A 10642-nucleotide genomic window follows, 5' to 3' on the forward strand; every position below is an offset into this window, starting at 1 on the left:
TTTCCAGTTTCTCTACATCCCTTCTGTACAGCGGTGATGAAAATTGGAGTCGTGATTGTGAGAATCAAAGCTTTTAAAGTAGATAGCCTCGTGGTTGCAGAGAAAAGCTTTACAACATGAACAAAAGGCTCAAACACCAGAAGGCATATAAACCAAGTTTATTAATTTTCAAATTATGATTGTATGGGGCCTGACTGATTTTTAGTGCTTTCTTGGCAACACTGTATTCGTCTTCTATAACATAAAAAATATGACCATCATGGTACATGAAAAGGGTTAGCTAGTGACTGGGGAACTGATTATGTAATCAATTAACATTGCCACAGAATGTGGAATCCAGAGACCCTCGCTATAACTATGTGCATACTGAGGCTATTCTTAACAACAGGCAAGATATTTAATTGTTGGTGGACTTAGTTTGAAGATGGGATCACTGTACAAATCAGTAAAGAGGTGCATGTGTCATTCCCCTCCTACTTCCCCAATTTCTCCGAGGTCGTATCTACATTAGGAAAAATGAGATGTATAATTCATCCTGATGCAGCTCCATTGGCAGCAGCAATAGTGGAAGGTGCCATGTAGGCATGACAACAGTGATGACAAGGCAGTAAAAATAAATAAATAAATCTATGCCTTGCCTACACTATAACTTCTATCAACATTGCCCCGAGCAGAGAGCTATAGCTAAGGTTATGTGCACACTGAAATTTTCTGAAAGTCTCCCCGTGTTGCAGTGTCATCAGTGCAATTCTGCTATAGCAAGAAACAATGGGAATGCCAGAGTTTACTGGTATCTTTACCAATGCTGTCTAAACATGCTCAGAATGGGCCTGGATAATATGGTGGTAAAAATGCTGGTGGCTAGCCTCTGATAGCACTAGTGTTGTGATAGTGGTGGAAGATTTTCAGAAAGACCTCGGTGTAGACAAGACCTCACTGTGCAGCATGTGTCATCTGGGACATTCTCTGTTCCGTGTGAATTTTGACAGTGGACAGTCAAGCCTGAGGCCTGCTCTTCACTAGGGACTCACCCAGTTTCAGCCATCATTGATCAACTGACTAGCCAAGGGCACCAGAACCTCTGCAGAAATTGCGGGACCGAGGCCAAAGTGCCCTCTCTTTCTCCACGCTGCCTGCTCCAGCAGTGAACCAGCTGCCCTCTCTTTCTTCTGGTGCCATAGCAGACCATGGCTGGCAAAAAGTGTAATTGCAGCACCACCCTGGCAAACTATTGTTCTGCTGGGGGGAAAAAATCTGCAGGGGACATGAAATCTGCACTTACGTTCCTTTTGTTGAAAGCGGGAGCGGGGCGGGAGGACATGGTTCCATGGTTCCGGCACCAGTGCCACCAGCATAATTACAGGGGTGCAATTTGCAGCTCTCTAGGGCAAGGCACAAATCTGCCATTTGAACTGGTACAAAACTTCTCCAATTGGTAAACTACACTGGAGCAAATGGTCCAATGCCTTGGTCCACTAGGGCTTTGCATTGATGGCTGAATTCTCCAGCACAGACCAGGCTGGAGAATCAAGTTACCCGAGGGTGGAAGGCACTAGGTGAAAGGAGACCACTCAGTCCCCTCTCTCAGTGGGACAAAAATCTGAGCTGAGCCTCCTGCTCCCCTGCTCTGTCTCACAGTCTGAGCCCAGACAGCGGCTGCTCAAGAAACATGAACACCCCAAGTTGTTATTTCTCCCAGGCCCCTCCACCAGGGCAGCCCTCAATGTGAAGAGACCCAGCGAGCCCCATCCTGGCCTCAGTGCAGGAACACGAGTCCCTTAAGGCAGGGAGCTGGACTGAGCCCTGGCCCTCCCTCAGTGCGGGGAGACTTGAGGTGAGCCAGCGAGACCCATCCTGCCCTCAGTGCAGGGACACCGAGTCTCTCAGCACGTGGAGATCCAGCACACCCTGCCCTGCCTTCCGTGACGTATATGGTGCTTGAAAAGATGAGGTCCCCACACTGAAAAGCTTATGCTCTGTTAGATAGATAGAAACTAATAAGCTTCAGATGGGAGAAAACAACAGTACGGAAACTGGAAGCCTAAATTGGAACATCTAAGCAGAAGTAAATTCTAAGCACGGATTAGATCTTCCAGCACAAGATCACCCGTATAGTATATTTCTAAAACTGTGTCCAATCTTCCTTTGTTTTTAAATGTCCCACGCAACGTGGCATCCTTGGTTATACTGAGGATTAGTTTTGCAGGTTCTTGCAGGAAGCTTATCCTTTCAGCCTAAATGTTTGTGTCTGGTTTGGTGGTGGTGGTTTGTTTTTACTCCTACTTCTCCAGTTATAACTCCCATACCACAATGCATTCCTCTGCATCCCTGTGTTCATAATCTTTCAACTAATTTGATTGGGATCTTGTGTGGAACTTCTAAACCTGTTGCCACACTAACAAAATTGTGTATGTGGGAAGGGTTAATGTTTCTACAACCATCCCTGCCCTTAACATCTGCATTTGGAGATGTGTAAAATGCACTACAGCCTTCTCTGACACTAAATGTCTAACTTTTATGGGATTTGGCAAACCAGAGTCCAAAAATTGCTCTGAAACAGAGGTCGTCAGCTGTCACCAATCCTGTCAGATCTGTTCTGGGTGGATAACACTGACATGAATAACAACTCACTAAAATGCAGAAGTGATTTACTTTAAGCACTTTAGCATCTGCTGTTACTAATTACGGGATTACCAGGCTCCAGCTTGTAGCATGGGGAGTACTGTCTACACGCTACCTTTCAGTGGTGGGTTCCTTAGCTATTCTCTCTTCTTTCTGACCTGTCAATCCCTTAATTTTTAAGATTTTACTTTTGAGTTGAAGCTACTAACTTTGCTTATGGGATAGGAAATTGAATAATTAGTAGAAAGGCAGAAATTATAGCAATCTACATTTTTAACATCCACATTGACTGCAGATTTAGATTTCAAATAGTTAATGCAATTGATAAAAGCCTTTTTTCAGACACTGATTTATTTTATTATGCAGAGTCATAATTAGCACTGTGACGGGTTCCCCCCTGGTGCCACCTGGAACTGGGATACCACTGAGTCCTCCTGACCCACCAGCCTGGGCTACCTTTTCATTGTACTGCTGTGACAAGCTGCCCAGCCCTCTCCAGGCTGTAGCCTGTACTTTTGCCAGCACACATACAGGTAGGGACACACTCAGCTGCAGTTACATGCGGACACTGTGACCAGCCCCTGCATGGGAAGGCTAGGGAACTTCCCAGCTACTCAGGCACCCACCCCTTCTGGAGTGTAACCCAAGATGATACCGTCTTGTGCTGCACAAGGAACTGTACAGTGTAAGCTCATGAAATTCGCCCCCTCCCTCAATGTGGAGAGGAATACACAACAGCTTTCTGCCCCAAGTTATGACTCCCACACATGGGGGTTTAGACAAAGCAAAAACAAGTTTATTAACTACAAAAGATAGATTTTAAGTGATTATAAGGGATAGCAAACAGATCAAAGCAGATTACCTAGCAAATAAACCAAAATGCAAGTTAAGCTTAATATACTAAAGAGATTGGATATGAATAGCAGATCCTCACCCTAAGTGATGATACAAGCAGGCAGCAGATTCTTAAGGGGAAAGGTGCACCTGTTGACAGCCTAGAATCTCCAGGTATTGCATTCACACACTAAAAATTCCTTTAGCCTGGGTCCAGCACTTCCCCCAGTTCAGTCCTTGTTCCTCCGGTGTTTCTAGGAGTCTCTTTGGGTGGAGAGTCAGTGAAGAACCTTGATGTCATTCCCCTGCCTCATATAGCTTTTGTATATGGCAGGAACCCTCTGTTTCAAAGCTTGGTTCCCATGCCAGTCAGTGGAAAAATACTGATATCCCAAGATGGAGTCCAGAACCAGGTGACCTGGTCACATATCCCTATAGTGTCACAGAAGCCATTACTGGAGGCTGTGTGTAGCATCCTTAGGAAAGCTCCCCAGGTGGTAGATAAGCTTCTCCTAAGGCTATTGTTCTCTCTAATGGCTCATTAACTTGAATGGGCACTTCCCAGACAGCCATCTAGACTGAGAGCCTTTTGCCTAGTGGACGTTGCCAAGGAATAGCTACATGTGAAATAGATACATAGCCAATATTCATAACTTCAGATACAAAAATGATACAAGCATACAAATAGGATAAGCATGTTCAGCAAATCATAACCTTTCCAATGACATCTCACATGACTTATCTTGCATAAAATACATCATAACTGTCATAATCATATCATAATATCACTTTGAAGATTATGGGGTGCCGTATAACAAGCATGTCCTGAAAAAGTTGCAAAAGAAGGTAGAGATGGAAAAGATGTTATGTCCTTTAGCGCCTGGCCTTGCTAATGAAGATTTTTTTCCTGTATTCCATTCCACAATGCTTCGATTGCAAAAATGGGAGTCCACCACTTCTCTTAGGAGGCTCTTCCACATGTCTTGCTATAAAATTGGTTTTGTGCTGATCAAGACAATCTTTTCTTTCCCTAGTTTCATTCCATTACTGCTATACCCCTTTGTGCTCTAACCAATTTCCATCTCTCCTTAATATTTTACAGTTTTTTGGTACTTAAACCATTTTATTTAAACTCTTTTTGCTTCTTATGTTACTTAAAAGTCTGAGTCTTAGGAAGATTTAATGACATGTCTCTGAGTTTGAGCACTGACCTTGTGACTTCTCAGCACCTCCTGGCCAAATATGTACAGGAGCCTGTAGCACCTCTTTTTTTTCCCCAAGAGCTCTGTGCTCATCCAAACATTGTTTATGATGATGCCCACTGTGTCCTAAGTGCTTATTAGATAGGAAAGAAGGAAAGGCGGCTGTCCCAAAGAGCTTGCTTTGGAATTGCTGCAGAGGAAAGAAAGCTGGGAAATGGAAAGGAAAACCTCCTAAGTACTAAAAGGACAGAAAGAACCTCAATTTATTTCCAGCCAAGGTTGTTTGACAGAAAATCCTTCTGTGGAAAGTGGAAACAAAAATAGATTTATTTGTTTTTTAGACCATGTCTATATTAAAGCTATAAATGGTTTACTCCAACCCAATTACAACATAGTCAAAATGTGGCCGGGGACGTGGGCTGAAAAAAATGTCCCACCCACTCTAAACTCTTTGATCATGTTATAACAAAGTCACTCAATTATTCCTGTTCAAACCCGTTTAAGATAATGGGTTTGTATTTTGGGGCAAGATCTGGCCTACAGAATCTTTGCCTTGAAGTTTTGGAGGAAGAGTAATACATTTTACAGGAACACTTTTGTTCATCCTGGAGAAATTGAGACAGATTCCAATAAGTTATCCTATAGAACAGTATCTGCAAAGGTTTCCTTAAGCAATACATTTTTCAGGACTATTTTAAGTCAAAAACTGTTGGAGGCAAAGAATAAATTTCTGCTTTTGACTTGTTTAGGGAGAATTTATTGTGACAGGATCCCCAGGGTACAACCTGTACTGGGGTACCACTGTTCCCTCTTAACTCTCCAGCCTGGGCTGTCTCTCACAATGCTTTGCTAGTGACAAGCAGCAAACCCCTCTGGGCGCTGTTATCACTCAGCACAACAGCCTGTGGAGCCCCACACCCAGCTAGATTGCATGGATGCTCCCAGAGTCACTCATGAATCACACAGAGGCACCAGTCAATTCTCCAAAGCCCCCAGCCTTGCATCTGCCTGACCAGTTAAGTTTATTACCAAGTCCACCCCTCCCTCAATGTGGAGAGGACATACACAAGTCTTTGTAACCTGAGCTGAGATTTCCCAAGCATTTCAACCAAACTGCAGTTTTAGGTAAAATCTAAAAGAGATTTATTAACTCCAGAAAGCTAGATTTTCAGTTATGATAAGCGGGAGGCACAAAAAGGTCAGAGATAGTTACCAAAGAAAATAAAAGGTAAGTGCAATCTTAAACCTTATTACACTAGGCCAGGGGTGGGCAAACCTTTTGAGCCGAGGGCCTCATCTGGGTGGGGAAATTGTATGCAGGGCCGGGGCAGGGGGTTGGGGTGCGGGAGGGAGTGTGGGGTGTGGGAGGGGGTGCGGTGTGCAGGAAGGGGTTCAGGGCAAGGGATTGAGGCAGAGGAGGGGTGCAGGGTGTATGAGGGAGCTCAGGGCAGGGGGTTGGGGTGCAGGAGAGTGCTGGGTGTGGCAGGAGGTTCAGGGCAGGGGATTGGGTGCAGAAGGGGTGTGGGGTGTACAAGGGGGCTCAGGGCAGGGAGTTGGAGTGCAGGAGGCTCAGGGCAGGGGGTTGGAGTGCACAGTGGTGCAGGGTGCACAAAGGGGCTCAGGGCAGGGAGTTGGGGTGCAGGAGGTGTACAAGGTGCAGGCAGGGGGCTCAGGGAAGGGAGTTGGGGGGTGGGGTACAGGAGGGGTTTGGGCTTCGGCCTGGCGCTGCTTATCTCAAGCAGCTCCAGGGTGGCAGTGGCAATCCCTGCCCTACATGCCTGCCCTGTCCCCAGCCCTGCGCTGCTCCAGGAAGCGCTGCGGCTCCTGGGGGAGTGGGGATAGAGGGCTCCATGTGCACTGCCCTTGCCGTGCCTCAGGTACTTCCCCCGAAGCTCCCATTGGCCACGGTTCCCTGTTCCCAGCCAATGGGAGCTGCAGGGGGTGGTGCCTGGAACCAAGGGCAATGCATGGAGCCCTCTGTGCCCCCGCCCAGGGGCCACAAGGATGTGGTGCTGTCAGCGCCGTGGGCCGGATCCAAAGCCCTGAGGGGCTGGATCTGGCCCGCGGGCCGTAGTTTGCCCACCCCAGCACTAGGCAGCATATGGATCAAGCAGTTTTCTCACCCCACTCTCACCCTATCTGTGTCTGAGAAGAAAATCACAGTTTCCATTTGGAGATGTTTGTTGTGTGCTTTTGTGGTTTTATAGCCATGTGACATTCAGACTGAACTACTGCCCAATCAGCAAAAGGGAAGTTCCATAATCCTCTGCTACCCTGGAGTGTTTCAATGATCTATAGCCTTTCTTGCTGTCTGAAGCCTTGTAAATACGGAGCTCTATGAAGTAGAAATGAACCATTAGTGTTATGGAGACATAATGCAGTGACATTACTGGTTTGTTTCTGTTTAATTGTTTTGGTGTTTGACAATAGAAGAATCTTGTCATAACACTTGTATAAAATAGATTTCCCCTGATATCTCTTTATATTAACATTGAAATAGAAAAACATTGAAGGAGAGAGAAAGCATTCAGAAAGCATTCAGAATTAAGTGAGATCCAAAAGCCTTTTCACTGAGAAATGCCAGGTATAGAAGAAGGGTCCTGAATAACCTATTAGCTATTTGCAATTTGGAGAAAATAACTATTCCAATATGTATGCCTCCATGAATAGTCCTGTTTGCATGTTATTTCTGCCTTTCTATTTATTATTACGTGTATAGAGAACTGAAAGTATTCAGCGCACTTTAGGAACATGTAAAGGAGTATAAAGACAAAATGTACAAAGTGCTTTGATTCTGGCTATGTCTGTAGAGTGTGTGTGTGTGTGTGTGAGTGTGTGTGTGCATGCCCAGCAGAAAATTCACTTTTTTCCTTTTAAATTATAAAATTATGTAAACTGGTCTTAAATAGACTAGGTCTGTAACCTCTAATGCAAAAAAAAATTAAAGGACCTCAGGCTGCCATTTACTCAATGGTGATCAATGGAAACATTCTGCACTAGAGTCAATTAGAAAAGCTGGCAACTCTTGAAGGTTTTATGCAGCAAGACTCAATGTGTACAGAAATAATGCTTCTTTTTTCCTAAGTTTGGTATTGTTTTAATGTGAGCCATTTCTTTTTCTACAGATGCTTTTTCTACAGTGCAGTGGTCTGATGCTAAAGCTACTGCAGGTGTATGGTTCTTAATCAGGTGGCAGAAACGCATTAATAGAAAGCATAGAGGTCATCCCTTGAAAGCTGACTGCTTTACTTATTTACTCGTTTTCTACGTTCAGAGCAAAATTAGAGGAAACTTGCAATACAAAAAAATTCAGCTTCTATGGTGTAAAGTCAGAGCTGGTGGCTAAAGGAATATTGGAAATGCAACAGATATCTGTTGCAAATGATTGCTATTTGGGGATTATAAATAAATATTTAAAAAGAGAATAATAGTCAGGTTTTGTTAACTCTTAGAATCTGTGCAAAAGACTTTCTAACTAAATCTTTTGATACAAAGTCTTTTAATGACTATAACTTTTAGTGGTAATTACCATAACAGTTTCCCTGTTTAGCTTTTTATTGTTTTGTTTTTCAGGTGAAAATAGCCATCTTATTAGTTGGAGGAGATGCTGCTGTTGAGAGTACAGTAGAGATTATAGAGGAATTATTTCTGTTGCCATCATGTTGCCATCATGATTAGCAGTGTTGATAATGCAGCAGTTTTCTTGGATGAGTACATGTTCAATGCGGTCTTTCTAAAGATGAATTCATTACCAACTGCAAAGGTATAGGAAGCTGTCGGGCTAATTAAGTAAAAACAAAACCCTCTAAAATTCTTGTAACTTTATTCTAAAGGTGTAATAGCTGTAACTAACTGAAAGCTTTTATATAGGCTTTTATTTTCTTCTGGCCTTAGTTATTCAGGCTGCTACCTACAGATTGTACCAACTTTCTTTTGCTTTATGTGCGTCTTGCACCCTCCCTGCACTATATTCTTTTGAACAGGGATATTGGAAAAACTTTTTTTTTAAAGGTGTTAGGTAGAGTGATTCAGATGAAAAATTGTCTCTTTAAAATACACTCAATTAGTCATATTAAGTCCTTAGATTGCTAAGTAGTTTTACTTGAGCTCGCCATCTTGTGTGACTGATAGTATTGCATGAGTGTACCCAGCATGCTGTGATGATTACAGCAATGTCTGGTCAGCTGGGATGGGGCAAAAAGTTCCCAGTAGAGGAAATGGTCATGATCTACTTTCTTATGAGTTGAGCCACTTTATCAAGTTACTGTTGACACAGCCTGTCCTAATCTACACTGATTGCTGAGTTGGTGTCAGCATTTTGGATCATCCTGTAACTCAGATATCATAATGGTTCAGACATGGTAAATATTTGTGTGGACAAGGCCTACAGATAGATACTAATGGTCATACTTATCTCTTCTCTAAAATAACTTTTAATTACTATGTTGACTCTGAATAGATGGTTTTGATGCTAGGACACTGAATTGGGACTTCGGAAGATGAGATTGTCATGATCAGTTTCTTATCTGTCAAACAAGTAAAATACCTCTAAAACATTAAAGAAATTAAATCCTCGCAATGCCCATATGAAGTATGAGGTTATGGGAATTCCGAGGCTTATATTTTTTTAATGTTTTAGCGGGTTTGGGTCCTTCACTGATGAGCACCATAGGTTCTACCATGAGCCAGTGCGCCAAAAGGATGGAGCAGACAGTGGAATGGATGGCACAAATGGCATTTGCTTGTATTCAGTACATGCCTTCAGATCACATTAATTGAATGAATGAATGAATTTGGTGGTTGGATTAGCAGAATACAGGAGTTGAAATATTAACAATGTTGCTTTAGAGTTAAGTGATTGTAAGCTTTTCAGGGCAGAGACCATACATGTCTCCAGGGCCCCATTGCACTGATCTTGACTCGGGCCTCATGATGCTCTCTTATTGCTAATAATACTTTCAGTTTCATAAAGACAAAGTAATGTTGACAGGCTAATCAATGTTGTCCACTCTTCCTGCTTGGAGGCAGGACACAATGCTGTCCTCTCTGGACAACCCTTCCTTTGGGTTAAGTGAACCTAATTATTTGAGACCCCAAGAACAATGGGGTGGGGGAATTCTCCTTCACTGGATCACCACAAAGTGTCCATTTTCATAAATGGCTTCAACCCAGTCACCTTCCAGCTTGGTATTTGGATGAGAAGAGGGAGCCATTCTCACTCCACTTTTCCGTAGACCCTATCCTATGCCACGGTCCAAAGCAACCCAAATATCTCTGGCTATGAAAATAGGAGAAAAACAACATAAAAAAGGCAATGTGTGTGGATGAGGTGCTCTTGTTTCGCATAAAGTTTGCCTCATTAGTACTTGCTCTTTTTGAAGTGTCATAGCTGTCATGGATGAGTAGCTGGATTTAAAATCAACATTGTGGGTTGACAAGCTCATGGCAAATTCAAGATCTGCTGATTAAATTGGCCCAATGCCTCCTAAAGCAGCTAGGTATAAATATTGCACCAAAAATCTTACAGCAATTTGAAGCAAATTACTGACAGTCTAAAACTAGCTTCAAAATGTATTGGATTGTGATTGCCATCTAGTCAGCTGGCTTGTGTGAACAGTTGTAGTGGGGATGGTGGCACTACTGCCTCTTTTTATGTAGCTGAAATAGTTCTACTATAAATTAAAAACACTTAAACTCGTGATCATTTTGTTTAGTTCATTATTTGGCAAAACAAGCACCAAAGATGAGTTAGAACAGCCTTTGTGGCTCATAGAGGAAAGGAAACTTTGGTACTTAAAACATTTTTTCACTGCAGTACAATACAGAAAGTACCAATTTGTACTAAAAAGTGGGATTTAGACTACTAGAGTACCTGTTAGTGAGGGTCACAGAGCTCAATTGAAGGCAGATCAGGCATCATGCACTGCCTTTCTCTCAATACACCAGTACATGTTTTTTTTAATGTTAGGATCATTAAGCCAACT

Source organism: Mauremys mutica, chromosome 1 (genome assembly GCF_020497125.1).
Source record: "Mauremys mutica isolate MM-2020 ecotype Southern chromosome 1, ASM2049712v1, whole genome shotgun sequence".
Lineage (NCBI taxonomy): Eukaryota > Metazoa > Chordata > Testudines > Geoemydidae > Mauremys > Mauremys mutica.